The sequence below is a fragment of the Gorilla gorilla genome, chromosome 10 (assembly GCF_029281585.2).
Source record: "Gorilla gorilla gorilla isolate KB3781 chromosome 10, NHGRI_mGorGor1-v2.1_pri, whole genome shotgun sequence".
Classification (NCBI taxonomy): domain Eukaryota; kingdom Metazoa; phylum Chordata; class Mammalia; order Primates; family Hominidae; genus Gorilla; species Gorilla gorilla.
In genome coordinates this window covers 60,594,369-60,608,744 of record NC_073234.2, presented here as the reverse complement: position 1 = coordinate 60,608,744, position 14,376 = coordinate 60,594,369, and the positions used below count along the sequence as shown (strand labels likewise).

The 14,376-nt window shown below is 33.1% G+C and overlaps 1 long non-coding RNA gene across 1 annotated transcript in view; it reads left to right on the top strand.

The window, feature by feature from the left end:
* The window catches only part of LOC134756518 (uncharacterized), a 103,791-nt gene that overhangs the window by 83,832 nt on the left and 5,583 nt on the right, over positions 1-14,376 (top strand). The window contains exons 4-5 of the long non-coding RNA XR_010129249.1: positions 12,029-12,219; positions 12,782-12,856. This is a non-coding gene — a long non-coding RNA (uncharacterized lncRNA). The remainder of the gene's footprint in view (positions 1-12,028; positions 12,220-12,781; positions 12,857-14,376) is intronic.

Here is a 14,376-nt window from a genome sequence, read left to right as displayed (position 1 = left end):
AAACTTTACTTTGAAAACTAAAAATTTCACATAAATGTCTGTGTAAGTTGTTAAATTTACCATGTAATGATTCTTTCTATTGTCTGCATGACATTAAAACTTGGTGTAACTTGCTCTGAAGAGCCATTCGGCACTTATTTTATCAGTCCAACACCTTAAAAACCTCTTTTTCATGTATTTTTATCTTTTCACCCAGAGGAATGTAGGGACAATTATATCATTGATTCTCAACTATTTCTTAAACCTAGAGATACACTCAGGCTTTCAGGATTGAGACAAGTTGTTCAAAATTGTGTGTATAGATTCAGACAAATTTGTCTTTTACATGCACACACGTACTCATACTCACTCACATGGACTGTCTTCTGCTAATAATGGAATTAGGCTGAATCAAGCCATCCAGTAAAAGAACAGGAAATTCAGGACAATTGGTCTGTGAGAATTTGGAATGAAAAGTGTTATTTACTTAGAAAATGGATCCACTAAGTGTAAATTAATTTAAATTATACTCTTTTTAGGGGGTTGGGATAAATAGACTGCTAAGTCAGGAGAATTACATATAATTACTATGAATCACTTTCATTGAAATTTTAACAAAATGTCTCAAGATCTTGCTGAAGAATATCCCAAGAGCAATGTACATTAGATGATAATACAGATAGGAATATTTTAAAAGCAGATGAACTATTGTTTCTAAATATATTCTATTAAGATATACCTTAAGGGATCTTCTTTTATTTAACACTATATCAATAACATAGTGACACAAGCTATCTTGTCAAATCTACTAATCACACAAAACTGGAAGAGAAAAGTAATATAATGGATAATAGAATCTAGATTCTAGAGAAATAATGATTTTAATTAAAAAAATACATTATAGGATGAGAAGAACTTGATATAGATGTTTATGTGGGTAAAAAAAGCCAGGAAGTTTTAGTTGACTAGAGAATAATATAAATATATCATGAATATTAAAGATATTGCAAAGACTGAGAAAGGCAAAATAATTTTAATCCTCAGTGGTCACGATACATCTGGAATATTATGTTTAATAATTGATGTCATGTTTAAATAGAGACATCTGCAAACGCTGGCACCTCCAATGGAATTTAAGTGATATGAGGAAGAAAATGGAAACCACGTTAACATGAGGAAGCACTGAAGGACCTACAAGTGTTTAGACTGTAGAACACAACATATTCAAGAGAAATGCTAGTTGTATTCAAATATATAGAACAGTGGTAAGTAGATGAGTAATTAGATTAATTTTGTATTAGTCAAGAAGACAAATCTACAATCAATAAGTAAAAATTAAAAAGAGGAATTTGACTCAATGTAAAGCATTTTCATTCATCAAAATTGCGAGGGGAGAAATCTTAGGCCAAAAAAATCCCTTGTCATTGTTTCTTGTCATTAGAAAACTTCAGCTAGAAATCAAATGACCATGTTTTGAAGGTTGTTAAAGGAAGCATTCATTTACTTTGTAAAAGTTCGGGACTTGCACTGCCAGTTGGATTCTTTGGGATTTTCCAAACGTATTTAAATTTTCTAAAATTGTTCAACTAATATTCCAATTGCAATATTTTTATATATAGTCCTTTAGGATAATCTCTTTTCCTTTTATTTAAAAACAAATCCACAGAAAATGTGAATGCAAAATGAAAGTCTCTTTTCATCTCTTTTAATAAAAGTAAAGTGATTAATTTTTTAAGCTTGGCATGGCCAAGCAAGTTTACATTGAAATTATGCAAATACAAGTTATTTCCAAATAAAACAGGTTTTACTTTAACTGGCATGTGAAATATGCCTTGACTTCACTTACATATATGCAAAAGGTTTTGACTTCTGCTTGGAAACATTTCCTTTTTTTTTCTTCCACTTTTTACTTTTTTTTTCAACCTGGATTTTGGATTCTCCAATATAGTAAGTATATAGTGTAAAATTTGTGGTATAAATTCCTCAATATAGTTGAGCATTAATGTTTTCAACAGAAAAGCTATACCTCAGCTCTTCAAGTGCCTGTTTTGTCCAAATGTCCAAACCTTCTATTTAGGATGGATAGTTGGATGGACTACAGAGATGACAGGTGAACCTATCATAGCAGCATTGTTTCTCCATCCTATCATCACCAGTGCTATGCAGAAAATAGGAATTTTTCTGGAGAAACCCATATACTGACAATTTGACAGTTGGTTCCCCTTCTTCAGAGGGAAGTGGATATTTGTGTTGTATTCTCATAATTTCAGAAACACTGAAAAATTTATGTAACTAGAGTTTTTAGTATAAAATGAGAAATTTATTGGCTACTATTGGGATTAGTTATAAATAATAGAACAGTGTGTGTGAGCTTGCTTACTAGATTAAGTGCAAACTTCTTTTTGTTTTTGTTTTTGTTCTTTCTTTTACTTTTTTTTTTTCTTTTTGGTTAGGTTAAACTGCAAGATTTCACTTGGCACAGCTCCTAGAATGTAAGGGAAATTTAGAAGCAGCTAGAATTGTCCTTCTTTTCACTTTTGTTGAGATTGATGCCAGAGGCATGATGGAATACAAATGTGTGCTACTCCATCTTGTAAGTAAGCACATTCTGTTTACTTAGGCACAATGCAGACGTAATTTTGTTGATTTCATTCTTTGCATAAACAATGAGAAAAGGAAAGTCAGCACAACAAAGGAGGAAAGAAAAAAGTTGTTGACTTGTCCAACTTGAGCACTGTTGAAATTCAGTGAGCTGTAGTAAGAAGTTATTGAGAGAATAGTGGAATTTGGAGTCTAAATTCCTGGACTTAAACCACAACCCTGAAACTCATTAGATTTATGACCTTGGACAAGCTATTAGCTTTCTCTGAGTTTCAGTTTCCCATTTATAAAAATGAGGATAAGGATAACCCGTCTTGAAGATTTGTGATGAAATCCTGCCTGTTCTAAAGGAATCTGGCACACAGGGGCTACTCCAAAAAGACTATTTAAATCTGAGAACTCATTGTTCTTTTATTCCAAGTTGCCTGGTTTCTGCTATATTTCATTATAGTTGAAAGTTTTGGCTTAACTATTTAACAATCATGCTTCAAAGTAATTCCAAGAAAAGATAAGGTGAAAAAAGAAGGATATTGGATGGGCTGCAAATTTATTTTTTTCTATTTTCTTTTCCTGGAAGTCTTTCTTCCAGGATTTGGATTATATATGTCTTGTTTGTATTCTTTTAGTGGTAGCCTTGACATTGAAAATTGCCTTTCAGCAAGTTTTATTAAGTGTCAGTATTTAATGGATTCTGCTACTTTTGTGGCTATTACTTGATGTTTCTGATTCAGATACTTTTTGTTGCTCACTGTTAGTTTTTTTTTAATAGTTTGTTGTTCAGATTAGAAAAAAATGTATTATCGAGGTACATTTTTGAAAAACTTAAAAATGTTTAGCTGATTTTTCAAACTAAATTAAATATTGTGATTAAAAACAAAAATAGTTATAAAATCGAAGTTGTCTTTCAAATTATAGTTATAATTTGGTCTTAAAATTTCTAGAGTTTATAATATTCTGCTTCCCAGGTGATATAATTTGGTCTTAAAATTTCCAGAGTTTATAATATTCTGCTTCTAAGATAATGTACTGATCCCTCTACTTCTCTTTCCTGGTTGAAAATCTCTCTTTTAATCCTGATTACCCTTTTCTCTATTATATTAATCCGTTTTTTCAACCACCAGATGTCCATGTTTGTATTATTATTTTTTTCTGGAAGGGTACATAAATGTATTCTTTATTAGACCTACATTTCTAAAATTATATTCTTTTGCCCTGGCAAATAAATAGAAGACTGAATTTCACCAAGATGTTAGTCAGTGAATGCTAAGTGTCAGGATGAGGTACTCTTATTTGTATTCCAATTAATATAGTCTCTAAACTAACTCCTCAAATATTCCACCAGGAACAATTTCTTAGAAGGGTACATAATTTTTAAAAAGTTATTACTATGACAAATTATAAGTGGTTGTCCCTTTGCTCTACTTCTTCCTACTCACAATTTCTGTTTCCCTGAGGCAGCCATTTGCAACTCTTTTGATATGTTTTTCTAGTATTAATTCTCAAAACTGTAAATTGTATGTTTACAAATCATCTGTCATCTATGAGTTATTTTCTAAACATCTGAAGAGCTGAAGATTTAACTCTCTTTTGTTTCCTCTCAAATCTCCCACATTCTTCCCCTCCACCTCTTCCAAACCATCACTTAACTAAAATTTTTACAGAGTGGAGGCTTGTAGTTCTATACTGACACTTTTTTTTGCTGAATGTGATGGTTAATTTTATGCATTAACTTGATTGGGCCAGAGAATGCCCAGGTATTTAGTCAAACATTTTTCTGGGTGTGTCTGCAAGGGTAATTTTGAATGAGATTAATATTCAAATCAGTAGAATGATAATATGGTGGTCTTCACCCAATCACTTGAAGGTCTGACTAGAACAAAAAGGTTGAATCTCCCGAGCGAAAGCAGGAACTTCTGCCTGAATGTTTTGGAGCTGGGACGTTGGTCTCAAACTGAAGCATTGGGTATTCTTGGTTCTCAAGCCTACTGACTGTTGAAATAGAAATTACAACATTGGCTCTCCTGGTTTTCAGAATTGTGGAGAAACAAATTTCTGTTGTGTATAGCCCACCTACTCCATGATATTTTGTTACAGTAGCCCAAATATATTAGGACAATAGTTATGGACGTGGGTATACAAATATCTTTCGAGACCCTGCTTTCAATTCTCTCAGATATGTATCCAGTAGTGGAATTGCTGGATCATATGGTAATTCTATTTTAATTTTTTGAGAAATCACTATACTTTTTCTACAGTGGCTATGCCATTTTACATTTCCACCAAAAGTGCACAAGGATGTGAATTTCTCCACATCTGTCAACAATTTTATTTTTATTTTCTATTTGTTACTTAATAGTAGTCATCCTAATGGGTGTGAGGGATCTTTATATCTTTAATGGAAATGAATATGTTGTCTACCAGAGACAACTTTGATAAACTGTATTATCATAAGAAATTATCTGCTGTATTTTCAGTTTTCAACATATATCTAAATTTAGTTATTTTACAATACATACATTATAAAGATATATATGTATCATATATATTTTATGTTAATTTTTATGTTAATCATGTATATAATACATATTTATATTTTATATATTTATATATTTTATAAAATATATTATGTATGATTAATATATATTACATATATGATATATGATCTATATATTACATATATATTTCTCCTATATATCAATAGTAATTTCTCCCATGCCATTTCTTTTCCTTTATTTTTACTCAATTAGCTAGTGTTTTTTCTATTTTGTTGACTTATTTGGAGAATCAAGATTTTTATCTGAAAGACTGTTTTCTGTTCACTACCTCATTAATCTCTGTTTTTATCTCTGTTATTTTCTTCACTGTGCTTATTTTGGCTTACTTTTTAAAACTTTGTGAATGGGAAATTTATTTATTTACAATTCATCTATCTTCTATTGATACATATGGAGCAAGAATTGGCAAACTATTTTTGTAAAGGGCCTATAAATAATATATATTTTATGTTTTGTGGGCCATACAGTCTCTCACAACTACTCCACTTTGCAGTTGTGCAAAAACAGTCACAGAATATGCTTAAATGAATAAGTATGACTCTTTTTGTAGGCCATACAAAACAGACAGTGAGTTAGAGTTCGCCGCTACTGTGACCAGTAGTTTTCTGACCCCTGAAACAAATGCTTAAGTCTCTGAATTCTCCAATTTTTCTTTAAATATATCCCACAGATTGTAATAGGTAGTTTTTTATCATTCTTTTTTCCCAGAAAATTTTGTTATTTCTGTCTGTGTTTCCCCTTCTACCCAAGAGTTACTTAGTAGACAGTTTTTATTTCTGTGTGAAAAAGCCATTTTTATTTTAATTTCTCATTCTTATACATTGTAACTAGAGTGTGTTGTCATTGTTTCAACTTATGAAAGTTGCAGACTTCTTCTTTGTGATCTAACATATGATTTCTTTTTGTGACTAGTCCATGTGTACTTGAGAAGAAACTATATTCTCCATATCACTATGTAGTGTCATGTTTGATGTACCTCCATAAGACCTATATTGTTGATTATGTTATTTATATTTTCTCTAATCCTTTTTTTCTTTTACCTGTCTTACACTGAGAGTAATATATTAAAATCAAATAAATATAGTGTTTCTATTTTATATCTCCTCTCATTTGTTTTAAGTGATTGTAGTATTACTTAGTGCTTACATATTCATAACTTTCATATCTTCATTGTAAGTTGTGGCTTTTAATATTTTAAAGTGCCCATTTTTCTCATTTAATACTTTCTGCCCTGAATGTTACTTGAATGTCAGAAACACAATTCCTGCTTCCTTGTTGTTCCCATTTGCCTGATATAGCTTTGCTAATGCCTTTATTTCTAGCACATTTGAATTATTATGTTTTATGTGTGTCTCTTGTGCACAGCAGAGTTGAGTTGCTTTAGAGCCAATTCAAACGGAGCTTTCTTTTAGTATGTGAGTAAAGCCTATTTATATTCAATGGTACAATAATTATGTTGGTTTCTGTCATATTATGTTATAATTATTGTGTCTGTTATGTTATATTTACTATGTACCTTTCTGTATTTATGGAGTTTTATTTCCTTTATTTGAAAATCTCCTTTTGTATTTAGAAATTATTGTGTTTTGTATTATCTACTACCTATTCATGCACACCTTTAAATGCCTTTAATAACCTTATTTCTTCCTTAATGTTTTACTCTGCAGTTTGTGAAATGTACGTGGTATTCTTTGACTCCCGCCTATCACCTTTACAGTCAATGCTCTTATTCCACTCTCTCCTTTCTCTTTCTTTTCTCCTTCCATCTATTAGTTGTGTTCTTTCTACTTTGTCAGTATATGTAATGCTTACACACTGTTCTTTCATTCACATATCAACTTTGTATTAGTGTTAGTTCTACAGTTAAACACATTAAATGCTCATCTTTGGTCCTTTTGTATAAGCTTCCCCAGGCATCTGTTTTGGTGAAGTTTATCTTGTAATAGACTACTCATGAAGAGCATGAAAATAATACACCTTGAGTTTCTTTTAATTCAAAGCTATTTATTTCATAGGCTTGTTATTTGAAGGATGACTTGGCTGCATATAAAATATTTTTCTCACACCTTCTCTAGGTTTTTAAAAAGTGTGCTTATTTTTTTTTAAATGTGACCTTGCTTTTTATGTTGCTTATGAAAATTCTGGCACCAGCCTACTTTTTTTAATCGTTATAATTTTGTTTTATCTGCAGATGCTGATGATTTTGTTTTTGTCTCATAAAACCTAATCATTTTACTAGGATATGTCTCAGAGTCATTATTCTGGGTCAGTTTTCCCAGGTACATAATGGGCAGTCAGTTTTTAAATTAAAGTTTTCTTTTGAAAGTCTTGTTAGATTATAGTTTTAAATATTATTTCTGTTGATTGTGTTGCTTTCCTTCTTCTGGGATTCTAATTATATGTGTGTTAGGTCTTCTTTGTCTTCTATATCACCTACTATCTCTCTAAACGTGTTTACTTCTTTATTTCATTTTTGTGGTTTCTTTTCTTTCCCTTTTTCCTCAATGCTCCTTACTAAATTTCCATTTAAATCTATTATCCCTTGAACGTTTGGTAATTTATCCTTCTTTTCTAATATGATTTATGTAATTTACTAAACTCTTGTTGCTTTCTTTCAGTGGAAATTTTGTTGATGGTGCTTTTTTTGGGACCATTTGTATTCTTAGCTTTTGCATTTTTAATTTTTGTATTTTCTAAAAATACCTTCAAATTCCTGTTTGAGGATTTTAAACTAAGACTTAAGCGTTGTGTTATAGGTTTATTCTGCTTTGTGGCTTGTTTTATTTTTAAGGAGAAATTTTCTCAACTGAAATCTTGATTTACACCTTCTGTTTTCTTACTTCAATGCCATATATAAAATTTGTTTAATTTATTTCTATTTGTGAGCATCTAAAGAACAAGATTCTTTGTTTGAAAGCTGTCTCTTAGTTTATGGAAATGTAGTTTTGTTAATGGTTCGTTATGTTTATTTTGGTGATGGTTTATTTTTTCTCCTTTTGTTTCTGCAAGATTGTTAATTCCCTCCTCTTTGTATTTTTGTTTTCCTCTACTACCATATTTTCCCAAGTGGCATCACCCTTCTCTGTTTATCTCTCTTCCCTAGAAGTAGTTCTTCTCTCAGGCTGTCACTCCAGTTCTCACTTTCAAGTACCTTTCCTGTAGTAATGTGAATTACCAAGTATCAGGCCAATACTTGTGCATTTGCTGCTGAATCCTTTTCTTGCCCCCTTAGGAATACTTTTTCCTTAATGCATATATTTACTCTGTCCTCTTTTCATGGACTTTCTTAAGCCTCCCCTCTCCTACCATCCATACCTGCAGATATGCAACAGCCATGGGAACTCTGTCAGAAATTGGGTGTTTATTTATTTAAACCTAATCTGACTCTGTTAGTATCCTTTGACTTTTAGTAATGTTGAATACTTGAGTCATATGTGATTTTATTTGCCTTCCTTGTTGCTCTTATGTTTTTTGAGATAGCGTGTAAAAATATTCAGATTCAGGCAGTCACCCTAAACCTCCATAAATCTAGTTTTAAATAAGGTTTTTGAAATTGAGCCTACATTTGAAAATACATGACATGAGCACCATATCCACAGTTCTATAGCAAGACATGTCCCTTAGTTTTCTGAAAATAGTCATTTCAGGCCAGGCATGGTGGCACACACCTGTAGTTTCAGCCACTTGGGAGGCTGAGGTGGAAGGATTCTATGAGCCCAGGAGTTCAAGGATGCAGTGAGCTATGCACTCTAGCTTGGGTGAGAAAGTGAGATCTTGTCTCTTAAAAATAATTAAATAAATAAATAATCAACTTTTTTGTAGCAGAACTATAGTTTAATCTCTTAGAGAAACCACCTTCTCTGAATAAGTTGTTTCTAGAAATGTTTTTCATTAATAATTAGTAGTTATAAATTAAAGTGAGTATCTCCAGACTCAACCTTGTGACTCTGCTCTATAATCTGGTCAGTTTATGGTTTAATTGAGTAACTTTATAACTCTTCCTCTCTTCTGACTGGTGTAAAAATTTTACCTACTCCAAGTTTAGGGAAATTATGTGTGTGTAGGGGAAAATAAAGTTTGGGTACCTAAGCAGAATTATGAGTATTTCTATTATGTGAAGGGAATTAATCAATTACCAACATTAGTAAGTAAACCACCAAGTCATTTGATGTAAAAGCATTAGAAAGCTTTGCTTAAATGGACTGACTGTATCACTGCAGTGCTAACTCCTTTGAGCCTACCTTGGAGCATAACCAAGCAGCCTACCCTGGCTCTGACTGGACCACTCTATAGGACAGTTCATCCAGTGGGGAGTTGTCAGTTTGTGACTATGTGAGTGCTCACAAAAATTGTTCTTTCATTACTGCCTGCCATGGATATATATATATTTTTAAAATAGTCGTGTGTTATTATTGTTATTTATTTATTCTAAAATACCTGTTGAGGCCGGGCGTGGTGTCTCATGCCTGTAATCCCAACACTTTGGGAGGCCAAGGTGGGCAGATCACCTAAATTCAGGAGTTCAAGACCAGCCTAGTCAACATGGCAAAACCCTGTCTTTACTAAAAATACAAAAATTAGTCAGGCTTGGTGATGCATGCCTGTAATACCAGCTGCTAGGGAGGCTGAGGCAGGAGAATCGCTTGAACCCAGGAGGCAGAGGTTGCAGTGAGCCAAGTTCGTGCCACTGCACTCCAGCCTGGGTGACTGAGTGAAACTCCCTCTCAAAAAAATAAATAAATAAATAAATAAATAAATAAATAAATAAATAAATAATAATAAATCTGCTAAGCACATAAGTTCCTGTTCTCATAGAGCATATGCTCTTGAAGAGAGAGAAAAGAGATATACAAATAAACAAATAAATACCAAGTTTTTTTCCTACAGGAAAGTGTTAGGAAAGGAAAACAACAGTGTGATGTGATAGTGAAGACACTTTAATAGTGTTGTCACAAAAGTCTTCTCTAAGAGGTGACATTTAAGATTAGACTTGAAAAATCTTAAATAGCCAATCATGAGGAACCAGGCAAAGGTCTTCTATAAAAAGGGACAGCAACTGAGTTCGGCACATTTGAAAAACAGAAAGAAGGCCAGTATGACTAGAATACAGTGAGCAAAGTGTTGAATGGTTTAAGATGAAGTCAGAGAGGTGAGGAGGCCCCAGACCATATGTAATGAAAAAGAGTTGGATGTTCTAGCTGGAATTCAAGGCTATTAAAGGGTTTCAAAGGAGGGAGTAATAAAATATCAATTTTACTTTTAAATGATCACTCTGGTTGTTTGAGTAAAGCAAAAAGCTGGGAGACATGAGTGGAAGGAGGGAAATCAATTAGCAAACTATTGCACTAGGCCTCCAGAAAGATAATTGTTGGTAGATTTGATCAGAGTGACAGCACTGATGATACATTAGAATATAATCTGGAAGAGGATTAATATGAATTATGAATGAATTAGATGAGTGAGTGAAATGGAGGAATGGAGGATGACTTCTTGATTTTGAATTTGAGCAACTAATTGGACATTGAAAAAATAATCTAAAAAAATTGGCGTTTAATATTGCAGGAATTGTTGCTGATTTGCTTTATTGTCATCACAAAAGTAGAGAGGAGGGATACAGGAGAGCATAAAAGTGGACTGGTAGGAAGTTTCCATTTTCTTTTGTTGCATCTGGTCAAAACCCGTGGTTTAGTTTTACAGTATTGTTAGGGTCCTCAGGGATTCAGTTAGTGGCTGAACAATGGTGGCCTGGGCCTCAGCATGCAGTAGGCTGTGCACCTCTGCTTAGTAGTGTTGTCAGGGAAGTCTTTTCTGAGAGGTGCTATTTAATACTAGAGTTCAAAAAATCGTAACCAGGCATGTGAAGAACCAGGAGAAGACCTCTTTTCAAAAAAAGGAACAGCAACTGAGTTTGACAAATTTGAGGAACAGAAAGAAGGCAAGTGTGGCTGCAACATAGTAAGCAAAGTGCTGAATGGCTTGAGATGATGTCAGAGAAGTGGGGAAGGGTCAGATCATACATAATAAAAAATAATTGGACATTAACACTGTAATGTAGGGCCGGCCATTCGAGAGTTTTAAATAGGGGAGGACTTAGTTGAGAGAGGACTTTTAAAGTGAGAAAGCGTCTCAGGGTGGAGTAATTCCAGTTCCAACAACCCTGCATCTCCCATCAATTCCATTATGCTTTTTCAAAGAATTGTGGCACACATGAAATACTTTAGCATCTCATATCATTTTCAAGACTACAGTTTAAATAAATCATTATAGTGTGTTTTTCTTTTTGTAACTAATCTGACTTAGGTTAGTGTTTTTACTAGAAATTTACTAGTCAATAATGGAATTTTTGATAGTATAAGAACAACCTACTTAATGTAGAATAATAAGATTGTAAAGAGCAGTAGCAATATAGGAAAAATTCAGACATTCAGCTATACTGGAGAGGTATGATAGGCAGCTTCCAGCAATATATGCGATAAATATATATGTCTATATCTAATCAGTTAACTCCCTTTAGTTAGACCAACAGGTGGAGGCAAGTCCAGGCTTTGATCCAATTTTATTTCAATGCCAAATGGTACAGCTTCTTGAGAAAGGGAATTATTATGTCTACCTAAAGTGTATGTAAGTTTTCTTTTAAGTAGAGCTTCTTAACTGAAAATTCAGTGGTGGCTAAATGCTTAGATTTACTGGAAATAGGCAATAGTTTCTCAAGCTGTGCTTTTTGCTTTCCTTGTGTGTTGAAATATTTGTGGTTTATGTTCCTCATAATATTACTGAAGATGCAAAGGAATGGCAACAGAACAAGACAATGGAAGATCTCATTTTCTTCAGAAACAACAAGCTGGAATTCAGAGTCCTAAAGTTTGAATTCTACATATTTTCTACTTCTCTAGGTGGATTTAGAATTTTTGGTGCTTTAACCTGTGACTTGCCGTATTTTCATATTTAAAGTTACGAGAGCATCAAGTTAACATATAATGAAGATAAAAAGTGACACAGCTGCTCTTTCTATAGTGAGAAACTGGTGATATGGTCCTTAAAAATCTCTGCTATTTCACATGAGAATAAGGAAACTAAAAGCAAAGTAAGTTGTCACTACAAAAATACATGTATGCTATTTCTTATCCTTTATCTAGTTGATTTTCATTTGTTTACAAATACCTAATTCATATGACACTTTTTCTGAAGGCATCTCAAATGACATATAATCGAAAGTAGACAGAAGTAACATTTTTTTTTTCAGTTCTGACCAGGATACCCAATAAACAAAATATAGCCTTTGCCTTAAGGAGCTTTTATTTGCAATGACCAGAAATATATCAATAAATGCCTACAACAAAATTTTATAGTATCATGATAAATTTATGTGTAAAGTGTGGAAGTACTGAAGAGGAAGTGGTTATATCTGGGCATGGGAGTAGGAAGAAGGGATAGAGAAAGCTTAACGAAAGAAATAACTTCTGACAAAATTTTGGCGGGCAAACAGGAATTCACCTGGTTGAAAACAGTCTAGGTGGGGAAGAGGGAGGAATCGTGTCCAGGTTGAGAGAAAAACAGGTGTGAAGACAGAGTCAAGCAAAAGGAATGGCATTAAGGGTACTCTGTTTTGTTTGTGTTCCTAATTCTTTAATTTTCTTTTTTTATAGGCAACAAATATTTATTGAGTACCTATCACGCCCTATGGACTGTTTACTTTATGAAGCTTAAGTTCTGGAGAAGAGGTAGGTAACGATATTCTACAAGATAAGCAATAAACCCAATGAACACAGGACACATACTGTAATGGAAAATGCCATTGAGAAATTGGAAGTAGGAAAGGGGATGGAGAGATCTGGGATGGGGATTGGTGAAAGTGAGTTTTAAATGAGATGGTTAGGAATGGGCTCACCGAGAAAGTAATATTTTAATAAAAATCTGAACAATGTTTTCATGCAGAAAACAGAAGAGCATTTCAGGAGAGAAATCAGAAAGTACAAAGGCCCTACAACTGGAGTTCTCCTCATTTACTTAAGGATTAATGAGGAGGCCCCTGCAGTTTCTAATTATTTTTCATCCTCTTAATGCTTATGATTTAATCACAATCGACTCCTCTCAATGCTCGAGTATGCCTTACTATTTTACAATATAAATGTTTTATATATTTTTTCTTACTAGGAATGCCATCTTACATCTTCATTTCCCTGAATATAAACAATTTTTACTTTAAGAATAGTTAAGTGTTCACCCAAGTGTCATCTCTACTTCCTTTTTTTCCTCTTAGGCATATTGTGGTGCTGTTGTCACAATGCTTCATTGTAAATTGTACTCAAGTAATCAGCTAGTTTTGGACGTTTTGAATTTGACATGATTTTGAATCAACTAGATAAAGATGTTTACTAGAGGAACGGATATGTGAATCTGAAGTGCAGAGTGTATCCAAGGTTGGATATAGAAAGATGATCTTATAGGATGAAGTTGGGACCATAAGAATTTGTAATATCACAGAGAAGAAAAAGTGATAAGAAAGTCAAAAACTAGCTCTGCAATTTTTAATAAAATCAACAGTGAGAGATAGGCCGAAAAAGAATATTTGAGGAGGGAGCTTTTGAGCTCTTAGAGAACTAGGTAAAAAAATAAGGAGAAAATTGAAAAATGATGTGAAAGCCACATGTGAGGATCACAGTGGCAAATGTTTAGTTCTCAGGGTCTCTTACTGTAATTAGAGGGAAAGGCAGGGCCAGAATCACTTTCCATGAGAAAAACTTGAACATGTTTGTATAATAAGGGGAAGTCTGTAGAGAAATGGATGTTGGACATATAAAATATATAGACGATACTTGCTAAAAAGGGAACAGGAGAAGGATGAATTTTAAAATCCTGTCTTCTGGTATTTACTGCAACTAGTCAGACTTCAATTGGAACACCCATGAAAATTCAGAGGAAATTTGCAAAATTACAAAAGCCTAGTAAACTAACATCAAACAATAATTTGTCAGTCTTTGGGGGGATTTCATTCCAACTATTAAGACTTGTAGTTTTTCACACTTTCTATAATGAGCATATATAATTTACTATATTATGTTGGGTTACCCAGGAAGCAGAAGCTAAGATTTGTGTGCAGAAAATTTATTGGGGAAAATATTCACTATGGACATATTTTCCTTTTTGGCCTTACACAGGGTTATAATAGCAGTTTTTAAAACTTTGCCTGTGATTATAGTATCTGAATTTTCTCTTGAATATGAATCACATTTTCCTATTT